At 37.8% G+C, this 22,090-nt stretch overlaps 1 non-coding gene across 1 annotated transcript; it reads right to left on the bottom strand.

Annotated features, from left to right (window-relative positions):
* Positions 1–18,479: 18,479 nt before the first annotated feature.
* On the bottom strand, positions 18,480–18,586 carry LOC141624161 (small nucleolar RNA R71). The gene has a single exon (XR_012533972.1). It is a non-coding gene; the product is annotated as a small nucleolar RNA R71 (small nucleolar RNA).
* Between the last annotated feature and the right edge of the window lie 3,504 nt (positions 18,587–22,090).

The raw sequence follows: 22,090 nt of genomic DNA, 5'->3' as shown, positions 1-22,090 counted from the left end.
ATCCGGGCCAGTCGGAGATATGCAAAGCGTGTCACATAATTGTAAGTGGAATTAAATTGTAATTACGTTCAACTCAAAAGTGTTGTTACCGCTTTACAATTTCACTTTTTGACGTTTCTTGTTTGTGCCAGGCGAGCCTCATGAGCGACTATCTGGAGTCTAGGGACGAGGACAGAGGGAAATTCCTACCGGAGTACCAGTTTCGTTAGGTCTAGTTTGCTTGGCATAAGCAAACGATCAACGACACCGAGCCTGGCTTGTTCACAATGATGCACATGTTAATGTACGACGGTGATAGTTTTGGTCATGTTGATCTTGAGAGGAAAGTGAACCGTCGATATTTGGTAATCCAGATGGCAGCGTCACTTGTCCTAGCTGACATGAACATCATCGGGTAAGGAGTTCTGACCTAGGTCAACGGTTTTATTGGCGAGAAAGACCAGATCCTGAAGCAACTAGAAGCCAGACGAAAAATGGCGCGGAAAGCAGAGAAAAAACCTGTGAAAAAATAGAATGTATTTCCATTCATTTTGTAGTCTCTGTTTTTGCAACTCTAGTATGTTGTCAAGAAACTCCTTAACAACTTAGACAACTTTTTTTGGAATAGATTGTTATTATATCATCTTGGTCCGTTATAATTAAAATCCAAGTTATACAGATAAGTATAAGAGTTTAACACTCTGTGAAGTAAAGTTATACAAATTGTGTACAAGAGTTATACAACACATGACTGCAGTTATGAAAAAGGCAAAATTTAATAGACAGTTATGAGTTATACAAAAAAATAACAAGAGTTATACAAATTGTGTACAAGAGTTATACAACACATGACGTTATTCAAATATATCGACAATTATAGAAACAAGGGCAAAAGATAACTATAAGAGTTATACACTTTGTGAAGTACAGTTATGCAAATATGGGTAAGAGTTTTACTTAAACCCACTGAACTTATAATTCGTTCTTTATCAAAATTTTAAATATTGGAGCTTTTGCCATGAACAACAAGCTACCAAAATGGGTTTCGTCCAAAGTCATCCAAATTGTGTAAAAGAGTTATACAACATTAGCTTGAAATTTCACACTCATATTACTGAAGTTATACAATCTGGAAGGTGAAGTTACCAAATTACATCATTCAAGTGCAAACTCCATTCAAATTAGACAAAAGCTAGCTACTGAATACCCCTTCTGTCTCACCAGATTTTTTACCTTTTAAAGAAAAAACGATTGTAAATAATTCGTTGAGACGGAGGTATTTTTCTACTGCCTACTACTACAGCCTGTTAAGTTTCTCTATTCTTCTTCTTCTTCTTCTTCTTCTTCTTCTTCTTCTTCTTCTTCTTCTTCTTCTTCTTCTTCTTCTTCTTCTTCTTCTTCTTCTTCTTCTTCTACTCCTTCAGATGCTGGTGAAGACGGTGGATGCTCAGAAAATGGTTTAGGGTAGTTCCGTTTATCGTGGTGTGCCATTTGTTTGCAGTTATTACACATGCACTTTGGCTTACAAGCCAAGGCAATGGCTTTAGCCTTAGCTGACACCATTCTTTTACCGCTGCCTTTTTTTTGGATTGTTTTGGTGGAAGTATTGTTACCTCGTCACTGGCGGGGCAACCAAGAATTTGCTCGAATTCCTGCTGCTTAGTTAAATCTTTCTTGTACGGTAAAAGTTTCTCCTTGAACTGTCTAATTAAGGAGCTTAAGTTCACAACTTCAGTCACACTCATGCCACGAAGTAAACCAATGGTCGCATGAACTTCTGACCACAACTTCACCATCTCAACTTCTTTTCCATCAGCGCTACTATTTGAATCCGTTTGTTCACCATCACATTCTGATAATCTGAATTGCAATGCATCTTTTCTCCATCTTGTAGAAATGTAATCATCTGGAATTGTCTCCTTGCCGTTAGCCGACAAAATCCATACTATATGTCGGCACAAAATTCCCATCCTTTCAAACATCATACAGCTTCACCGTGTAGCTAGTGTCCCTGTAATCAAATTAAATTATGAAGTTACTGTCATCTAAATAACGTCTCCATCCATATAGTAGTCTTATACATATAATAATAAGAGTTAAACATTATCAAGGTAGAGTTATACATATGGCAACAAGAGTTATACATTCTGCAAGTAGAGATATACATATAATAACAAGAGTTCTACATTCTGAAAGCTAAAGTTATTTAAAATGTAATCAGATTTATACTACAAATAACTGCAGTTCAGTGAACAATTGTATAACTTCTAAAGTTATTCTGAAAGTAGAGTTATACATATGGCAACAAGAGTTATACACTCTGCAAGTAGAGTTATACATATGGCAACAAGAGTTATACACTCTGCAAGTAGAGTTATACATATGGCAGCAAGAGTTATACATTCTGCAAGTAGAGTTATACATATAATAACAAGAGTTATACATTCTGAAAACTAAAGTTATTCAAAATGTAGTCAGATTTATACAACAGATAACTGCAGTTCAGTGAACAATTGTATAACTTCTATCTTCAAACAATGTAACTTTGGCACGATATCTAGCAACTTCAGTGAACTTGTAATACCCCGTATTTTATATAATAAATTAAATGGATATTATATAATAAATTAAACGGATATCATTATATATTAATTATTATCAATTTTATATTGCCAAGTAAGCCGGGTAAATTATTGAGTCGATAATTTCATTAAGTTATTTTATTTAACTCGCGTCGTGTTCGAGCTAAGTTAATTGAGTCGGTTTATATAGAATTCGAATTGTGAGCTGACCCATTGAGCTGGCCCATTATCTGTCCAGCCCATCTAACCCTAACCCTAACCCTAAACCTAATAGTACCCCTAATCCCTCAACAGTCAACCCGCCTCCCTCCTACACTCCCTCAAACCGCCTCCCTCTTTTCTTCAGATCCCATCTCGGCTTTCACACAAAACGAGAGAGAGAGAGAGTGCCTGGATTGTTGACGGCGCAGCAGGGAAGGGGTAGGGGCTTTTGTCGACGTCTGAGGGTGGCCGTGGTGGCTGTTGTGGTGGCGGAAAGGTAAGCACGTCACATTTCTTTTCTGTTTTCATTGTTTATGTCGTGGGTTTTGGGTGTTGTTCGTGTCTTAGGGTGGGGATGCCGGTGGTTGGTGTCTGGGTATAGGTAATGGGTGGTAAGGGGCGAGTGTATTGGTGGTGTTTAGGGTGGTTGTTGGTGGTGATAATGGCGGAAAAAGGCAAAGAGCGGGACATGGGTGGTAGAAACGGGTTATTACACGGGTTTTCGGGGAGTTTAGACAGTAGGTTTTGGGTGGCACCACCGTGGACTAGGGGGAGGTCGAAACGGTGGTGCTAAGTGGTCGGTGTTCGTGGGTTGACGGCGAGTAGGGCGGTGGTTGTTTGGCAGAGTCTAGGTAATAGTTGCGGTGGTTGCAGGAGGAGAAACACGGGCGTTTGGTGAGGTTTGGCGGTGAACCGGGGCCAAATGACGGCCGTGGTTCACCTCGCCGTGGGAGTCGACCCTCGTGGGGTGGTCCTGGGTGGTTGGGTAAGTGTGGGGATCGGGCTGGTGGTACATCACGGCCCTGTGGTGGCGCGTGGTGGCTGGTGAGCGCGTGGGAAGGGGGTGATGTTGTTAACGGGTTGTTTTAGTGTTTAAAAACGGGTTTTCATAATTTAATCGTTATATTTCGTAATGGGTCGTGTTCTTAATTAATTAATATAATTCCCGTGTCATTAAATAATTGAGTTAAGTTAATTCCCGAGTTATTTAATATAATTTGAGTCGGGATTGTTCGAGTTGTTCAAGTGTTGATTCGTTTCATCACATAATTCGTTTAAACCTCTAATTATCGTTTTGGTTTGAGTTCCGAGTTATTTAAAATAAAATAATAATTAATAATGACTAATTAATTAAAGACGGGTCTTTGAGTCGGGTTTGTTAAAAGAGAAAAGTTACTATATCGGGAAAGTTTCCACTTTGGGAGATTTCTATATTTAGTAGTTAATAATTATAAATATTATAATTGTTTTAGGTGACGGATTCGTGAAGGATCGATAATCAAATTCATTGCTTTATTTAACCGCTTAATCGCTAATTGGATTTGCTTTGGCACTTGAGGTAGGGAAATACACTTGTCCTATTATCGTTGTTGTTGAATTGTGTTGACTTGATTCGTGATTGTTGATTTACGTTATGATTCATATACGGGAAGGTGATTGATTTGTGTTGATCGTGTTGAGTTTGTTATCACAACATTCGGTAGCTGGCATGATTTCATTCATTAATATACATATTGTGTTGCATTATTACTGTTGAGCATTTCATATGCATTGGAGTTGGAGGATGGTGTAGGAGTGGCGATGTTGAGATACGATGTGGATTGTGATAAGGCCCAGGCGGGTTCTGCAGGACTTGCCCTGGTGTCCTCAACAAGCGAGCGGGGATCGGCTACGGTCGATATATATAGTCTACCGGGGATCGGTATGGGTTGTCCGGTTATGAGAAATGAGATATGAGATATGAGTTGAGATGGAGATGGAGGTGACGGAGGATCATGCATATCATATTTTGTTGTTTAATTGTTTTCCCTACTCGGCTTCGCGGTGACCACAATGTATTCGTATGCGCTGTGATGATCCAATTATTGGGAGCAGATTGACAGGTATTTCAGAGACTGATGGGAGCTGGCCGGGAAGAGAGCTTGGATGACGGACTTAGTGCCTAGCCCACCTTAGTCTTATTAGTAGTTTTATCAGACTTTATCTTTTGGCCATATTTTTGGAGGCTTGTTTTAATTCCAGTTGTAATCTCACTATAAACATTTTAATAAAGTAATCTTGTGTTTCTTTCCTTTGTATCTACTGCCTCGGGTTTCCGAGATGGTAACACCGTCATTTATCTGAGGAGTCCTAGTTCAGGCCCTTAAATAAATGGGGGTGTTACAAAGTGGTATCAGAGCGAACGATCCTCAGGCCTAAACCAATGAACCCAATGAACATAGGAAGAGTCTAAATAAAATGAACCCCGGGATAGAACTGTTAGGAGCACACTAAGGTAAGGTATGAGTTAGGGGCCCCCTCACACCGAACCAGCCCCCTCTCAATTTGACCGGAACCACGAGTGTATATGAGAGAAAGGGTAGCAAAGTTGCTTGAGGTTGAACATGAAATTCCAATATCGTTGCCTAAGTGTTAACTGATTGATACATTGATTATTGCATAACCGAGTGATGTATACCTTGCGACCCATATATTCTAACCATTCTGCAGGACAACGCTACGGTAAGTATTTTGTATGAATGATGACGTGAGCATATGATGTTGTAGAAATGAGAAATAAAATTTTCGAGTTCAGGTTAATAATCAATGAAGTGTTGTGGTAGCCGTGAGTATGAAAATAATTGCGAGTCAATGATAGTTACCTAGTTGGATGTTGAATGATGTGTTGATTGTACTATTATGCCTAGTAATATGCGATTATGTGATCCCGAAGCCATGCTAGTATAGTATTGTGATAGTAATTAGAAACACTGTTGAATTGCATGTTTTAGTCATAGCTATCGTGATTTAGATGTAAGGAGTGGATCGAGATGCGAAGGGATTCTACGGGATAGATGTTTGCAAAAGTACAGTGTGAGATTTAAGTTAGGATGAGTTAGTATCGATAGTATGGTTGTAAGAGTTTGAAACGTAGAAAATGAATGACCTAGTGCTGAAACACGTTGTATGATTTTACTCTCGACTTGATCTTACTGCCATTTCTTTTCTGTTTATTGCCTAGGGATGAAAATTTTATGAGAGATAGCCTCGTGAGTTAGTGTTCATTTGGCGTTGGTTTCATGCTTATATGATATACGGATTAGGAGTTATAAATATTTTAGTGGGCTGTGGTCGGGAAGTTCTGTAGAGTGATGTTTTGACCAACGATTTTGTAAAAATCCTCATTTAAATTGTGTTAATAATTTTTGCATAATTCCAACTCCATCGATCAGAAGTTTCGCATATGTTTTCAAATTAACAAACCACGAAAATTCTTGATGTCTTTATATTAAACGGTAGGTTTTGCAAAGGCCGACCCAAGTCTTGGACCAATTCTTTGTCACATGTTTGTTTGGACCAACTGAGTTGTAAAATTCCTTAAAAATGAAATTTTTGTGTTTTGTACCTAATTCTTTTTCCCCTGTGTTTTAACTCTCCGTGTTTTATAAAAGTAATATGAATCAAGTTTTAATCGAGCAGTTATTTATTCGTGATTTTTGGAAGTTACAACGTAAACCAAAACATTTAAAATGTGCGTTCTATGTTAGGTTTTCATACAATTGTTTGATTAATCCACGAGCCTTAGTAATGTAAATTTATAATGTTTTATATGACAATAGTAGCACGCATGTTCAGTAGTTAGGTATCTTAATCAGTGATAAAATTAAAGTTTAGTCGATAACATTATTGGCATGATAATATGAGTAAAATTGAATAAGCTTATTTAAATTGATTTCTAATCAAGGGTGAAATATGTTATACGAGTCCAGTTGTTTGCATATTTTATATACATTTGGCATGTTGTAATATTTTATATCATATTTGCATAGTGGTCGGATATATATGAATAATAAAACTATATCGTCGTACCTAAGTAAAATTGATGGCGTTAAAAGCTAAGGTGATTGTCCTAATATACTCGCATGAATGATTATAATAATTATGTTTAAATGTTTACACATGGATGGTAGTAATGATCGTGTCTAAATGTCCACCCATATAGGATGTCATCTGAGTTTAAAGGCTTTCATGTGAGTCGGTGTGCCTATAGTATATTTATTACTTACATTGCATTAAATTATTTCAGTTAAACCTAAAACCTATAACATGAAAATAAACAGTGTTGTTAATTCTTAGTGGATATGTTCATCATTATATCGTCATAAAATACTAAAGGGATTCTTGCAATTGTAGGAGCATGATATAAAGGAAATTGTTTGATATAATACGACGATTGGTATAACTAGATTTTCGAGTCATCACTATCAATTATATTTTAATAAAGATTGTTTATGATAAATATATTAGCAATTATAATGGGATAACCCTTCTATGATTCACATGATATGCGTTGGTTTAAATGATAGTCATTATAGTTACGTTTAGTTGAGCCGTGAATATAACGGAGTAAAGAAGTGCAATTAAAATCCTGATGATTGAGGTAATAGTCGTGCATTAATAAAGATAGGACTTTGAAATGAATAAGATGAACCTGTAAATTACGATATATGAGTCGACACCTAAGCTGGTTTTGTTTAAAGGAATTAAATTAAGTCTATATGACTTTGAGTTAAATGTAAAGTAAGTAAATGGATTCTATGGACGACTCTGTTATAAGATCTATAATTAGGAAAGTTATTCACCGTCCAGTATGAAAGTAAAGGTTTTGAAAATGAAGTTAAATGTTGTCGTTGTCATAGATCATATGTTGTTACTTTTATCGGGAAACATGTTTTCAGAGGTGATATCGTGCAAACAATTTTGATAATTTAAAATATGAATTATGAGTATGTTGGTGATTGCTTAAATTCATCGGCCTAATTCGTGACCTAAACCAGTGAGTGAGTAAAATGGTTGTACGGACATGTCAATGAGATCCTGTGATTGGGAGGGATAGCGGTGGTATATCATTTTACGTGACATGTTTACAAATGTGAGAAGTTTTAAATTGTTTTGTTGATTCTGCTCTCGCTCGTTCAAAGTCTATAATTGATCATCAAATTCGTTTAGTTGTGAAACCGTGTAAACCTTGGTCCCTTTCTTGTTGTTCTTTTAGTCTGATGTTGTGTTTTAAGTTAAGCATGAGCTAAGTAATAAATGTTACTTGTTGACAATCAGTTAATTCCATAATAAAACCTTGTTTCGACTTTAATGTTAATGCGCAATATCTTATCGTGTGTTCTTTCCTGTTACATGTGGTTGATAGTGATTTTGTTGCATATGTATATGAAAGTGAAAAGAGGTTACGAGGACGTAACCATATTTCTAGTCGGGTAGGATTGTAAAATCTTAATGCTTAATTTGCACTTGTTTGTAGGTTATAGTTGACCAAGTTGATGTTAGTTGTGGGGTACCTATGCAAATGAGTTTTATACGTTTTATTCCTACCTCTGTTAGTTGGTTGATGTGTAAAAGGAGAGTGTGATTAAACTACGGTAATGTGTTATGAGTTAGCCTATGAGTGAGTTATGGTTACGGGAGATACGTTGCGGTCCGGTCGACCATGGTTAATGAGTTTATGTTGAGTTTGAGATCGGAAATTGAGATGGAAAGAAGATGGTGTTCTCAGATGATTATATAGTGTTATACATTTGTGTTCGCAGGTAATTATTAGTTGTAGTTAATTGGATTAAGAAATGATGAGTTAAACTTGGACGAAGTTTATTTTTAGGAGGCGAATGTAACATTCCGTATTTGTTACGTTTAATTGATGAGTCAAAGTGTGTTAACCGTGTTAGAATTGCGTGACGTCCGTAAGTACGATATACAATACCATTTTGAGGTTTGGGTATGGGAGCGAACTTTGGGACGAAGTTCATTTTAAGGGGGGAAGACTGTAATACCCCGTATTTTATATAATAAATTAAATGGATATTATATAATAAATTAAACGGATATCATTATATATTAATTATTATCAATTTTATATTGCCAAGTAAGCCGGGTAAATTATTGAGTCGATAATTTCATTAAGTTATTTTATTTAACTCGCGTCGTATCGAGCTAAGTTAATTGAGTCGGTTTTATATAGAATTCGAATTGTGGTGACCCATTGAGTGGCCCATTATCATCCGCCCATCTAACCCTAACCCTAACCCTAAACCTAATAGTACCCCTAATCCCTCAACAGTCAACCCGCCTCCCTCCTACACTCCCTCAAACCGCCTCCCTCTTTTCTTCAGATCCCATCTCGGCTTTCACACAAAACGAGAGAGAGAGAGAGAGTGCCTGGATTGTTGACGGCGCGACGAGGAAGGGGTAGGGGCTTTTGTCGACGTACGAGGGTGGCCGTGGTGGTTTGTGGTGGCGGAAAGGTAAGCACGTCACATTTCTTTTCTGTTTTCATTGTTTATGTCGTGGGTTTTGGGTGTTGTTCGTGTCTTAGGGTGGGGATGCTGGTGGTTGGTGTCTGGGTATAGGTAATGGGTGGTAAGGGGCGAGTGTATTGGTGGTGTTTAGGGTGGTTGTTGGTGGTGATAATGGCGGAAAAAGGCGAGCGACGACATGGGTGGTAAAACGGGTTATTACACGGGTTTTCGGGGAGTTTAGACAGTGGGTTTTTTGGTGGCACCACCGTGGACTAGGGGGAGGTCGAAACGGTGGTGCTAAGTGGTCGGTGTTCGTGGGTTGACGGCGAGTAGGGCGGTGGTTGTTTGGCAGAGTCTAGGTAATAGTTGCGGTGGTTGCAGGAGGAGAAACACGGGCGTTTGGTGAGGTTTGGCGGTGAACCAGGCCAAATGACGGCCGTGGTTCACCTCGCCGGCGGGAGTCGACCCTCGTGGGGGTGGTCTGGGTTGTTGGGTAAGTGTGGGGATCGGGTGGTGGTGCCACGGCCTGTGGTGGCGCGTGGTGGCTGGTGAGCGCGTGGGAAGGGGGTGATGTTGTTAACGGGTTGTTTTAGTGTTTAAAAACGGGTTTTCATAATTTAATCGTTATATTTCGTAATGGGTCGTGTTCTTAATTAATTAATATAATTCCCGTGTCATTAAATAATTGAATTAAGTTAATTCCCGAGTTATTTAATATAATTTGAGTCGGGATTGTTCGAGTTGTTCAAGTGTTGATTCGTTTCATCACATAATTCGTTTAAACCTCTAATTATCGTTTTGGTTTGAGTTCCGAGTTATTTAAAATAAAATAATAATTAATAATGACTAATTAATTAAAGACGGGTCTTTGAGTCGGGTTTGTTAAAAGAGAAAAGTTACTATATCGGGAAAGTTTCCACTTTGGGAGATTTCTATATTTAGTAGTTAATAATTATAAATATTATAATTGTTTTAGGTGACGGATTCGTGAAGGATCGATAATCAAATTCATTGCTTTATTTCTGGGTACCGCTTAATCGCTTAATTGGATTTGCTGGCACTTGAGGTAGGGAAATACACTTGTCCTATTATCGTTGTTGTTGAATTGTGTTGACTTGATTCGTGATTGTTGATTTACGTTATGATTCATATACGGGAAGGTGATTGATCGTGTGTTGATCGTGTTGAGTTTGTTATCACAACATTCGGTAGATGGCATGATTTCATTCATTAATATACATATTGTGTTGCATTATTACTGTTGAGCATTTCATATGCATTGGAGTTGGAGGATGGTGTAGGAGTGGCGATGTTGAGATACGATGTGGATTGTGATAAGGCCCGGGCGGGTTCTGCAGACTTGCCCTGGTGTCCTCAACAAGTGGGCGATCGGCTACGGTCGATATATATAGTCTCCAATGGGGATCGGTATGGTCTGGTTGTCCGGGTTATGAGAAATGAGATATGAGATATGAGTTGAGATGGAGATGGAGGTGACGGAGGATCATGCATATCATATTTTGTTGTTTAATTGTTTTCCCTACTCACTTCGCGGTGACCACGTGTATTCGTGTACGCTGTGATGATCCAATTATTGGGAGCGGATTGACAGGTATTTCGAGACCCGATGGGAGCTGGCCGGGAAGAGAGCTTGGATGACGGACTTAGTGCCTAGCCCACCTTAGTCTTATTAGTAGTTTTATCAGACTTTATCTTTTGGCCATATTTTTGGAGGCTTGTTTTAATTCCAGTTGTAATCTCACTATAAACATTTTAATAAAGTACTGTGTTTCTTTCCTTTGTATCTACTGCCTCGGGTTTCCGAGATGATAACACCGTCATTTATCTGAGGAGTCCTAGTTCAGGCCCTTAAATAAATGGGGGTGTTACAGAACTACCACATAGATAAAGATTATGCCAAAATGTTGTTACCTGGGTTGTACTCTACGTTGAAACTTTTCTCTCTGATTGAATCCTTAACGACAGTCACTTCAACTCCATCGACTTCAGCATAGCCCCGGTCTTACATGTATCGATTGAGCAAATGACCTCTAGTTGGAATTCATTGCAAACCTCACGGGTATAAACATTTGACGCATATTCCTCTATGGGTAAATGCGTCCCCCTTGCTGGTGTTGAGTGTCGGTTTTCATGGTCAAGTCTCTTCTGCGTATGCCGTTGATGGTCCATAGCGCTTTAAAAATGCATCCAAAACTCCACTAACGTACCTGACTTCTGCTCAAACTTCTTAAAAAAACTATTAATGCTCTCTGATCTCTGGATTGTCCTCATTACACAACCTATGTTCAAGTCCCTGCAATGCGCCATCACCCATTGGCTCCTTTTATCGTACGCTTCTGTAAACCACTCTTCGTTCACAAGACCATGCGCTTCCATTATTTTTGCCCACCTAGCGTCAAAGTCGTCTGCTTCTAGGTTGTCGTCCCATATAATGTTGTTCAATTTCTGAAGGAACTCCTTATAATCCTCCTTTGTCACCCCGAACTTCGATGGCACCTTTTTCATTATATGCCACATGCAAAATCGGTGGCGTGTAGTCTTGAAGGCAAGGGGTACGGCCTTAATAATGCCCGCATCCGGATATGTGATAATGTACTTGGGCTCCTTTCCATCCATAGCATTCAAAAACCTGTTGAAAACCCACTGGAAGGGTTCATGGTCTTCATGGGCAATTAATGCCCCACAGAATGTTACTGATCACTTATGGTGATCTATGCCAGTGAATGGCATGAAAATCATATCGTACTTGTTTTTTCAGTATGTTGAGTCGTACGACACTGCATCTCCAAAAACGGAGTAGTTCCTTTTAGCGGTTCTGTCAGCCCAGATTGCCCTTCGAAGGCTATTATCCTTGTCAACTTCATAATCAAAATAAAACCCCTGCCTATTTTGTGCCATATTCTTGAACCGGTCTATGAATAATTGACCGCCCCGTTTATGGATGAAGCATTTCACATCTCGGTGGAAGTTCTTAAAATCAGTTAAGGATGCACCAATGTTCTCGAACCCGTTTACGAGTTCCTTACACATGTTGTACATCCTAGTTGCTCTTATCCTCAACTGTAGTGGACAACAAGTCCTGATCAGTGCTGAGTAATAATCAAGAATTCCTCAACTATAACTCTTACACCTTTTCATATAACTTCATGAAACATATGCATAACTCCATTGATTGATTGTGCAACTTCTGGCTTATTTATAACTCTTACATCTGAAAGTATAACCTTCAATGCGATTATGTATAACTCTAACAATTTTCTATATAACTCTAAGGCTGTTATAAATTATTCCAGAATTTTAAAAAATATTTAGAAGTTTCACAATCAATTACTCGAGGTTTGCATAACTCTAAGATCTCGGTGTATAACTTTAGAAGTTTGCCATTCAATTAGTGGATGTTTGATTAATAGTAAACTAACCCTTGAGTTGTACATTATCAAGTACTTGGGAAAATCTTCTGTGTTCCGCGACATCTTTTGAAACTAACGATAATCACTAGATACAAGCTCGTGATTATGCCCCATGTGGAATTGGTCAATTACTAATACTCTATTCTTCATAAATAGCCTGACATGTGCTTTACACCCTACCCTCTTGACTGTATATTTCCTATGTTTCACAGTTGTTAATCCCCATTGCATTTCTTCTTCCCTAATCCCGGTCTCATTTTTTTTAATTACTGCCTCGCCTTTTGGGACATATGTGAATCCCTCTCTGTTGCAAACCAGCAACTTTGAGTTGATTTCACCGTCGCGCCATTTTTTCGTCGTATACTTCCGAACATCAAACCCGGATGCCAATGCATAAATTTTATAGAATGTCACTGCCTCGTCGATTTCAAAAAATTGTTGTCCTACACAAGGTGTAAACTCCGCTGCCAAATGCTTACAATAATCAGTTTCCGCTTCCTTACGACTATCTGAGTAGAATCAAACATCCATGAAATGATTAAGAAATATATAACTCCAAGCATAGAATGTATAACCCCTTAGAATTTACTCTGTAACTCCAAGCACAGTCTGTATAACTCTAGACACAGATTGTATAACTCTAGGCATATACTGTATAACTCTAGACACACACTGTATAACTCTAGGCATATACTGTATAACTCTATACATATAATGTATAACTCTAGACACAGATTGTATAACTCTAGCCATATACTGTATAACTCTAGACACAGACTGTATAACTCTAGGCATCGAATGTATAACTCTAGACACAGACTGTATAACTTTAGACACAGACTGTATAACTCTAGGCATATACTGTATAACTCTAGACACAGACTGTATAACTCTAGGCATATAATGTATAACTGTAGACACAGACTGCATAACTCTAGGCATATACTGTATAACTCTAGGCATATGATGTATAACTCTAGGCATATGATGTATAACTCTAGACACAGACTGTATGACTCTAGGCATATAATGTATAACTCTGTGTCTAGAGTTATACATTATATGTTTATATATTTTCATTATATGCTAAGAGTTATACATTATATGCCTAGAGTTATACATTGTAGACTATATTACTTTAGTTTGCAGAATGTATAACTCTAGTCATACAATGTATAACTCTTAGCATATCATGAAGAACTCTACAACATATAATGTACAATTCTAGGCACAGACTGTATAACTCTAATCATATAATGTACAACTCTAAGCAGAGAATGTATAACCCTCCACGTCCTATAACTTCACTTAATGAATGTATAACTTAAGCTATAACATGAATAACTATATCAAAATTGGTTGTTTAGTAATATTTTTTATGCAAAATTTAGGGTTAGAATTACGGGAGTTATGTACTCTGTTACACGATCTTTGCGCAGAAATTGTCAAAAAGTTATACAAAAAACCACTGGAGTTATAACACGATGAATATAAGAACCGCATGAGTACACAAACTGTATTACTGAAGTTATACATATACGGGTAAGAGTTTTACTTAAACATACTGAAGTTATAATTCGTTGTTTATCCAGCTTTTAAATTTCCATCATTTTTTGCCATGAACAACAAGCTACCAAAATGAAAGAACAAATCTGATGAACACCATAAAAGAACAATTATCCCAACTTTAATGAACACCATGAAAGAACAACACCATTAAGAAAAATGAACACAAATGAAATAACAACAAGCTACAATAAGCTACAAACTCTTGACACGGACTGTATAACTCTAGACACAGACTGTATAACTCTAGGCATATACTGTATAACTCTAGACACAGACTGTATAACTCTGGGCATATAATGTATAACTATGTGTCTAGAGTTATTCATTATATGTTTATATATTTTCATTATATGCTAAGAGTTATACATTATATGCCTAGAGTTATACATTGTAGACTGTATTACTTTAGTTTTCAGAATGTATAACTCTAGTCATACAATGTATAACTCTTATCATATCATGAAGAACTCTACAACATATAATGTACAACTCTAGACACAGACTGTATAACTCTAATCATATAATGTACAACTCTAAGCAGAGAATGTATAACCCTCCACATCCTATAAGTTCACTTAATGAATGTATAACTTAAGTTATAACATGAATAACTATATCAAAATTGGTTGTTTAGAAATATTTTTTATGCAAAATTTAGGGTTAGAATTACAGGAGTTATGTACTCTGTTACTTGAAGCTGCAGGAAATTGTCAAAGAGTTAAACAAAAAACCCCTGGAGTTATAACACGATGAATATAAGAACAGCATGAGTATACAAGCTGTATTACTGAAGTTATACATATATGGGTAATAGTTTTACTTAAACCCACTGAAGTTATAATTTGTTCTTTATCAAGCTTTTAAATTTCCATCATTTTTTGCCATGAACAACAAGCTACCAAAATGAAAGAACAAATCTGATGAACACCATGAAAGAGCAATTATCCCAACTTTAATGAACACCATGAAAGAACAACAACATTAAGAAAAATGAACACAAATGAAATAACAACAAGCTACAACAGGCTACAATAATGAACATCAAGCTAAAATTACATATAACACTTTATTCTTGAACATCAAGCTACAACAATAACAAAGACACAAATAAGAAAGCAAATAACTCACTATCGACGACAACTTCAATCTGCATATGATCCATTTCACAAACACTGACTGTCATTTTGAGCGTCTTTCTCTGATGAAGAATGACAATTTATTTATCTTCAACAAAGCAACATGAAGTAGTTATACAGTTGGAATGAAAATTCTCTTATTGTTTTAATGATTTATAATGCATTTTACAGGATTTAGGATGGTTTGAATGGTGATTTTTATGGGTTTTGCTTGTTGAGAGGTATTGAATGGTGAATGAAGAGGGAAAGTATGCAAAATGAATTATTAGTATTTGTTTATTCCTTTTGTCCGCGGGATTGTTCTGCAAGAAGTACACAAACAGTAAAATGTGTACCCTCTCTCACACAACCAGCATTTCCTTTTTTTTTTGCTCTAAAAAAGGCGCCCTCTCTCCTTATCTCATCCATTGAATCCCTTCATCCAAGGGTTCTTATAAAGACTTAGGGCCTTATATGATATAATGGACTTATAAGAACCCTTCTCTCTCTCTTTCTCTCTCTCTCTCTCTCTCTCTCTCTCTCTCTCTCTATATATATATATATATATATATATATATATATATATATATATATATATATATATATATATATATTTAAATAGACTAGGTGTAAGAGTAGGTTGTGAGAATAGAGAAAGTGTAATAATTATGTTTTCAAGCATCTTTTCCAAACACAAAAGACAAAACCTAATAGAGCCCTAAACACTCCACGTAAAACCGGTTATGGGGTGTTTACGGGTCCATTTCGGTTTTCGACATTTGTTCCGTAAATGCTTATAAATCGTGTATTTAATTATCTAGCATAATTGATGTGACCATAATTTGAGCATATTTAGCCCCCGAATTAGCCTTGTTCCCATGCTTTTAGTGCATATTTGGGTCATTTAATGTCTTTAGTCCTTTGTTTTGCATATTCTTTGAGGTTTTGATCCCTTGGTAGGAAAGGAGTGCAAACCTTGTATTTTCATGGCAAAATGAAGCTAAATTGATTGAATTCAATGACCAAGCATCGAAGAGAAGACAAGATTGGAAGGCCTTTGTACATACTATAGTAGATGGGCAATGATGAGAAAAGATCCTTGCATCCTCGAGGAAATCCTCAAGGATTTTATGAAGAGAAAGGAAGAAAAGTAGAAAGGAAGAAGCTGTAAGAGAATCCGAGCGGATTGCCCACAATCCGCCCATCCAAGAGGAGCAATCTGAGGGTCTTCCTCAGCTGGACGCCCGTCCAGAACCACCACAATCCGCCCGTCTACCCCGCGAATCCGCTCGTCCAAAACACCCACAATCCGCCCGTCCCTTGCCCTGGACGGTCGGATTGTGTGACAGCTAAATCCGTCTTCTACTTGCTCAAATGAAGGATGCGCATATTTTTCTAAGACCGGCGAAAAGGAGACCGGAGTCTCTCTTGAGACCGGCGATTCCTCAAGGACTTAATCGTCATTTAAGCCCTTAGTAAACTCTAATTTATGTACCTAATCCCCACTATAAATACTCCATTAGGCTAATTAGATTATCATGTTCTTCTTAGCAATCTCTAGTGTAGTTTATATCAATCAAATCTCTCTTTAATCTTGTAATCAACATTTAATCATGTTTTAATACAAATTTCATTTCCTTAATCTCTCTTTTGTTCATCTTTTATTTTGGGTAATTGAAGATTATTTGGGTTATTATTGGGAGATTGACAACCTTCCAATCAATCATCAAGTACTTCTATTATTCTTTGCTTTATTATTGGAATCATTAGTAGGTATAATTCTCTTAATCCCTTTTTAATTATTGTTAATTAGCTTCATTTATTCATCATGTTTTACTTTGTTGGTATGATTGACAACCTTGCTAGCATGTTCAACATGATAATGAGTGAGTAGTTTCCTTAGCTAGGGTTAATGGGTAATTAGGGGAAACCAACATGGGGGATGATTCATGCTTAAATTAATATGTTTTCATAGTTTATCTGCTTGTTTGTTGTGATCTCAACTTATGCACATGTTATGTTTGATGTAATGCGAACCTATGAATCCCTGCATTTTTTTACCCATCACCTATCTTTTCAATGAGACTTGTAAGACATAAACCAACTCGAGTCTCATTAGACCATGCATATAGTTGAGTAGGGAAGATTAAGTCGACTTGTAGGTGTTGTACAATCTAATCGATTCGGCTCCGGGACCCAAACTTTCCTAGGATTGTAAGATATAAACCAACTCGATCCATCACAACAATAATTGCTTGCTTATAATTTGAAAATATGTTTGTATGATCAATTCCCATGAATCCCCTATGACCCCATGACACCCTAGTGCCTTTTATCAATTGTTTACATCCCTTTTTAATCATCTTGCTTGTTTCCTTTTATTGCTATTTAGTTTAGTGATCTTCTACTTCAAACCCCAAATTGTGACACCCCTAGACACCACTAGTTGCAATTGAAAATCTCATCTCAATTCCCGTCCCTTGGGATCCGACCTTTACTTGCCTCTTTACTTATTGTAGAGTTGTTTGTGGAGTTATAAATTATGTTTTGGTCTAGGTGCTCCTAACGACAAGTACCGAAAACTAAACCTCTCAAGAGGTATCGACCAAAAATGGCGCCGTTGCCGGGGACGGTGTTAACTTGATTTAGATTTTCTTAAATTGTTATTAGTTGTGTCTTTCTTTGCCTTGGGGAAGTAAAACTCCTCAAGGTTTGTTCTAATTATTTTCGAGTTGTTTGATATTTTGCATGTCTAGAAGATCACAAGGTAACTTGTTACCCTTTGATCACGAAATTGAAAGGACTTTGACAAATAATAGAAGACTTGCTAGGAGAACTTTGAGAGGTATTGGTGAGGTTGTAGATATTCAACCAAACACTATTGAGTTCATCAACCCTTTTGCAAGAGAAGGTGAGGAGAACCCAACACAAAATCAACCCACAATGCCTAAATTTTCATCACATTCCGTACCAACCGAGGAGAACCTACCCAATGTTACTCCCACACCACAACACTTAACCGGAAATTTCATTGCTAAATCCGCATTTATCCAATTAGTCAAAAGAAGCCAATTTGGGGGGATGCCTAGTGAAGACCCTCACTCTCACATGGAGACTTTTTGCGACTATTGTGATGCGATTTCTCAAACCAGTGTAACTCAAGACCAAATTCGATGGGTCTTATTTCCTTTTTCTCTAATTAGCACAGCAAAACAATGGTTGAAAGGCCTTGATAAGGCTACTCTCGGAATTGATTCTTGGAATAAATTGGCTCTAGCTTTCTACAAAAAGTTCTATCCACCGGAAAAGACTAACATGCTAAGAGCTCAAATTACGGGCTTTAAGCAAAGGGATGAAGAATCTTTGTATGAAGCTTGGGAGCGATTCAAAGGAATTTGTCACTCATATCCTCATCATGGACTTAGCGAATGATTCTTGGTACAACAATTTTGGAACGGTCTTTATGAAGACTCAAGAAACATTCTCAACATGGGATCAAATGGAATGTTCACCGAAGTTGACGACAATCAAACTTGGAACAAGATTGAGGAAATGGCGGTCCATAATTCACAATATAGTAGACCTCGCAACGCTACTAGAGGAGGAAAACATGAAGTGGACTCTATTACTCAATTGGGTGCTCAACTTAGTGCTCACATTGATACCATCAATTTGAAGTTCTAAAAAGCTATGGCTAGACTTGAAGAAGCCTCAAAATCACCAAAGCAACATGTTAATGCCATGACGGCATCTTCATCAATCCCAAGTGGGATATGTGAAAATTGTGGAACTTTGGGACATGACTAAAGTGAATGTAGGGGAACAAATGAACAAGTGAATGCTTTTCAAGCATACAAGAGTGTTACCCTTTATTCAAATTATTACAATGAGAACACCAAATTCCACCCAAATCTCTCAAACAAAAGCCAAAATGTTGAAAACCCTCCACCAACATACACCCCACCTCCCATGAGAAACCAAAATCAAAGACCCTTTTACAACCAAAACCAAGGTTACCAAAATCAAACTCCATACAATCAACAAAATGACCAAGATTTTGATGTTGAAAAAGCGGTCCTCCAAATGCAAAAGAATCAACAAGAGTTTTTCACTCAAATGCAAAAGGATAGTCAAGCAAAGGAAATCACCATCAACAACATCCTAGCCCACACTAAAATGTTGGAAACCCAATTGACTCAACTAGCATCTTCAAGCTCACAAAGACAAAAGGGGCAATTACCACCTCAAAGTAATCCCCCAAGACATGAAACGGTTAGTGCCATTCACTTGAGAAGTGGTACGAGGTATGAAGCACCGAAGAAGCAAGTTAAGGATGAAGTTGTGGAAGCTAGTGACAAACAAGAAGTTGTGAAAAACTCCAAGGATGGAGAACCATCAAAAGAAGAAGTTTCAAAGAAAAATGAAGACAAAGCCAAGGAGAAGGAGCCCATTGTGATTAGACTTCCTTTTCCAAGTCGTCAAGCCAAGCCCAGATTTGATGACCAACTTGGAAAATTTATGGAAATTGTGAAGAATTTGGAAGTCTCGATTCCTTTCACGGAATTAATCAATCACGTGTCGGCCTATGCAAAGTACATGAAAGACATCCTTACGAAGAAGAAGTCGATCCGGAAGCTTGAGCCTATCGCCTTCACTAAGATGAGTAGTGCAATACTTCAAGGGAGTTCACCTCCAAAACTTAAAGATCCGGGAAGCTTCTCAATACCGTGTACCATTGGCGACACCACGATCAACAAAGCCTTATGTGATCTAGGGGCTAGTGTGAGTGTTATGCCATACTCGGTGAGTAAAAGGTTAGGGATAGGAGAGCTTAAATGCACCAATATCACACTCCAAGTGGCCGATATATCGACGAAGATACCATTAGGGATATGGGAAGATGTTCCCGTTAGAATTGGGAAATTTTTCATCCCGGTGGACTTTGTCATTGTTGACATGGAAGAATACTCCAATATTCCAATCATTCTAGGTAGACCTTTCTTGCACACCGCGGGTGCCGTGATAGATGTGAAGCATTGAGAGCTCACTCTAAAAGTGGGAGATGAAAGCATAACTTTCAATCTTGACAAGACCATGAGAGCTCCCCGTTTGCATGAACCATGTTTTATGGTTGATCATTATAGCCGGAAGGATGATAGGAAGAATTCGGAATTCCAATGGAAGAAGAAAGTCGATGATGCTCCATTCAAAGAGCAAGGAAATTGCAACAAAGAGAGCTTGAAAAGCTCACCCATGACAAGTGAAGAAGATGGCCTCATTGGCCAAGACAAAAAAGTGGGAGAGTTGTCTCTATCAACTCAAGAGATCTTTAGTGACAAAGTAGATGAAGTTTGTGGTCTTTGGGACGATGAGTTTGAAGGGATTTTTAATCCCTACATTGTTAATGCTATCGATCAAGACCAACATGAAGGACAACAAGTGCAAAAATCTATTGAGGATCTTTATCATGATAATGAACAAGCTTTTGACTACTTTTTTAAGGTGTTGAGTAACATCAACAACACCTTGGACATGCCCCCATGGCATCTCACTAAGGATGAGAGTTTGGTGAAGTCCTCTCCAAACCACCATTTGTAAATATTTCTAACTCCCTAACTTGCATTTTAATTCTTACATTGCATTTTTGTCATTTTTGGATTTTTATGCCTTGATCAAGATATTTATCATTTTTTGAGAGAAGTGAGGGAAGGACTAATGATTTTATTGATGTGTAGTGCTTTAACTTAGTGTGGGATAACAATTGCCTAGGCTACTCATGCCTTTGTAGTGCCCCTACAATGAAGAACACGGGATATGCAAGTGCACGGATGGAACTGAATCCGGGTAGACCAGGTGGAATCCGAGCCTCCTTATGGGTAATCCGCTCGTCTTATGGGAATCCGTGCGTCTGTGGGAGAATCCGTCCGTTCAAATGAGCTGCAAAATTGAAAATTTTGGTCTGTTAGAGAATCCGAGCGTCCAAGCTGAGAAGACGCTCGTCTGAAAGAATCGGTTCGTCTTTGTAAGAAGACGCCCGTATTTTTATCAGTGCAGATTAAGAAAATTCGTTGTAACAGAATCCGCTCGTCTTTAAGGGAATCCGCTCGTCCTGAATTACAGAATTCGCTCGTCTTCACTGAAAGACGCTCGTCTTTAGGCGAGAATTCCTGAAGCCAAATTAAGCAGAATCCGAGCGTCCCGACGGGAATCCGCTCGTCTTCCCCCTGCAGTTTTGAAATTTCGGGTGTTTTAAATACCCCTTCCCACATTCATTAATTCATTCACACATTTAAAAACTACCCATAAACCCCAAAACCCTCATTCTCTCTATCCCCAAAAACAAAATTTCCTCAACCAAATTCAACAAAATCAAATTCAAACTTCCTTACAACAACAATTAATCACTCCTTTTACAACAAATCAAACCAAGCACCAAAATTTTCAACCTTTGAGTCGATTTTTGAAATACAAAGGCAAATCCATTAATCTTAAAATCGATTTGGGTATAATTGGAAATTGAAGATTTTCAATCTTTTCTTGGTATAACCATCAATGGCAAGAGCAAAAGGAGCAACAAAGGCACTCAAAGCAAAGGCACTCTCAAAAAGGCAACAATGCCTTCAAGCAAAGAAAGCTTCAATGGCTATGGTGGTTACTAGTGCAAACTTGGAAGTTCAACAACAACAAGATCCTCCCTTGGAAGCAACAACATCAACAACTCCGGAAATTGCTCAATTACCAAACTATCCGGAGGCTTTTGGTGGAAAGATGACTCATTGTTTATTGTGGTAAGGAAGGCACCGCTTTTATCGTAAATGGAGGTCTAGTTACTCTCTTGGCCAAGCACTTTGACGCAAATTTCAACAAGGATAACACCTATGTGGCGATCAAAGGGGGCCATCTTATTGACATGGACGCCATGATTA

Source organism: Silene latifolia, chromosome X, assembly GCF_048544455.1.
Source record: "Silene latifolia isolate original U9 population chromosome X, ASM4854445v1, whole genome shotgun sequence".
Classification (NCBI taxonomy): domain Eukaryota; kingdom Viridiplantae; phylum Streptophyta; class Magnoliopsida; order Caryophyllales; family Caryophyllaceae; genus Silene; species Silene latifolia.
This window is presented reverse-complemented; position numbering and strand designations above follow the sequence as displayed.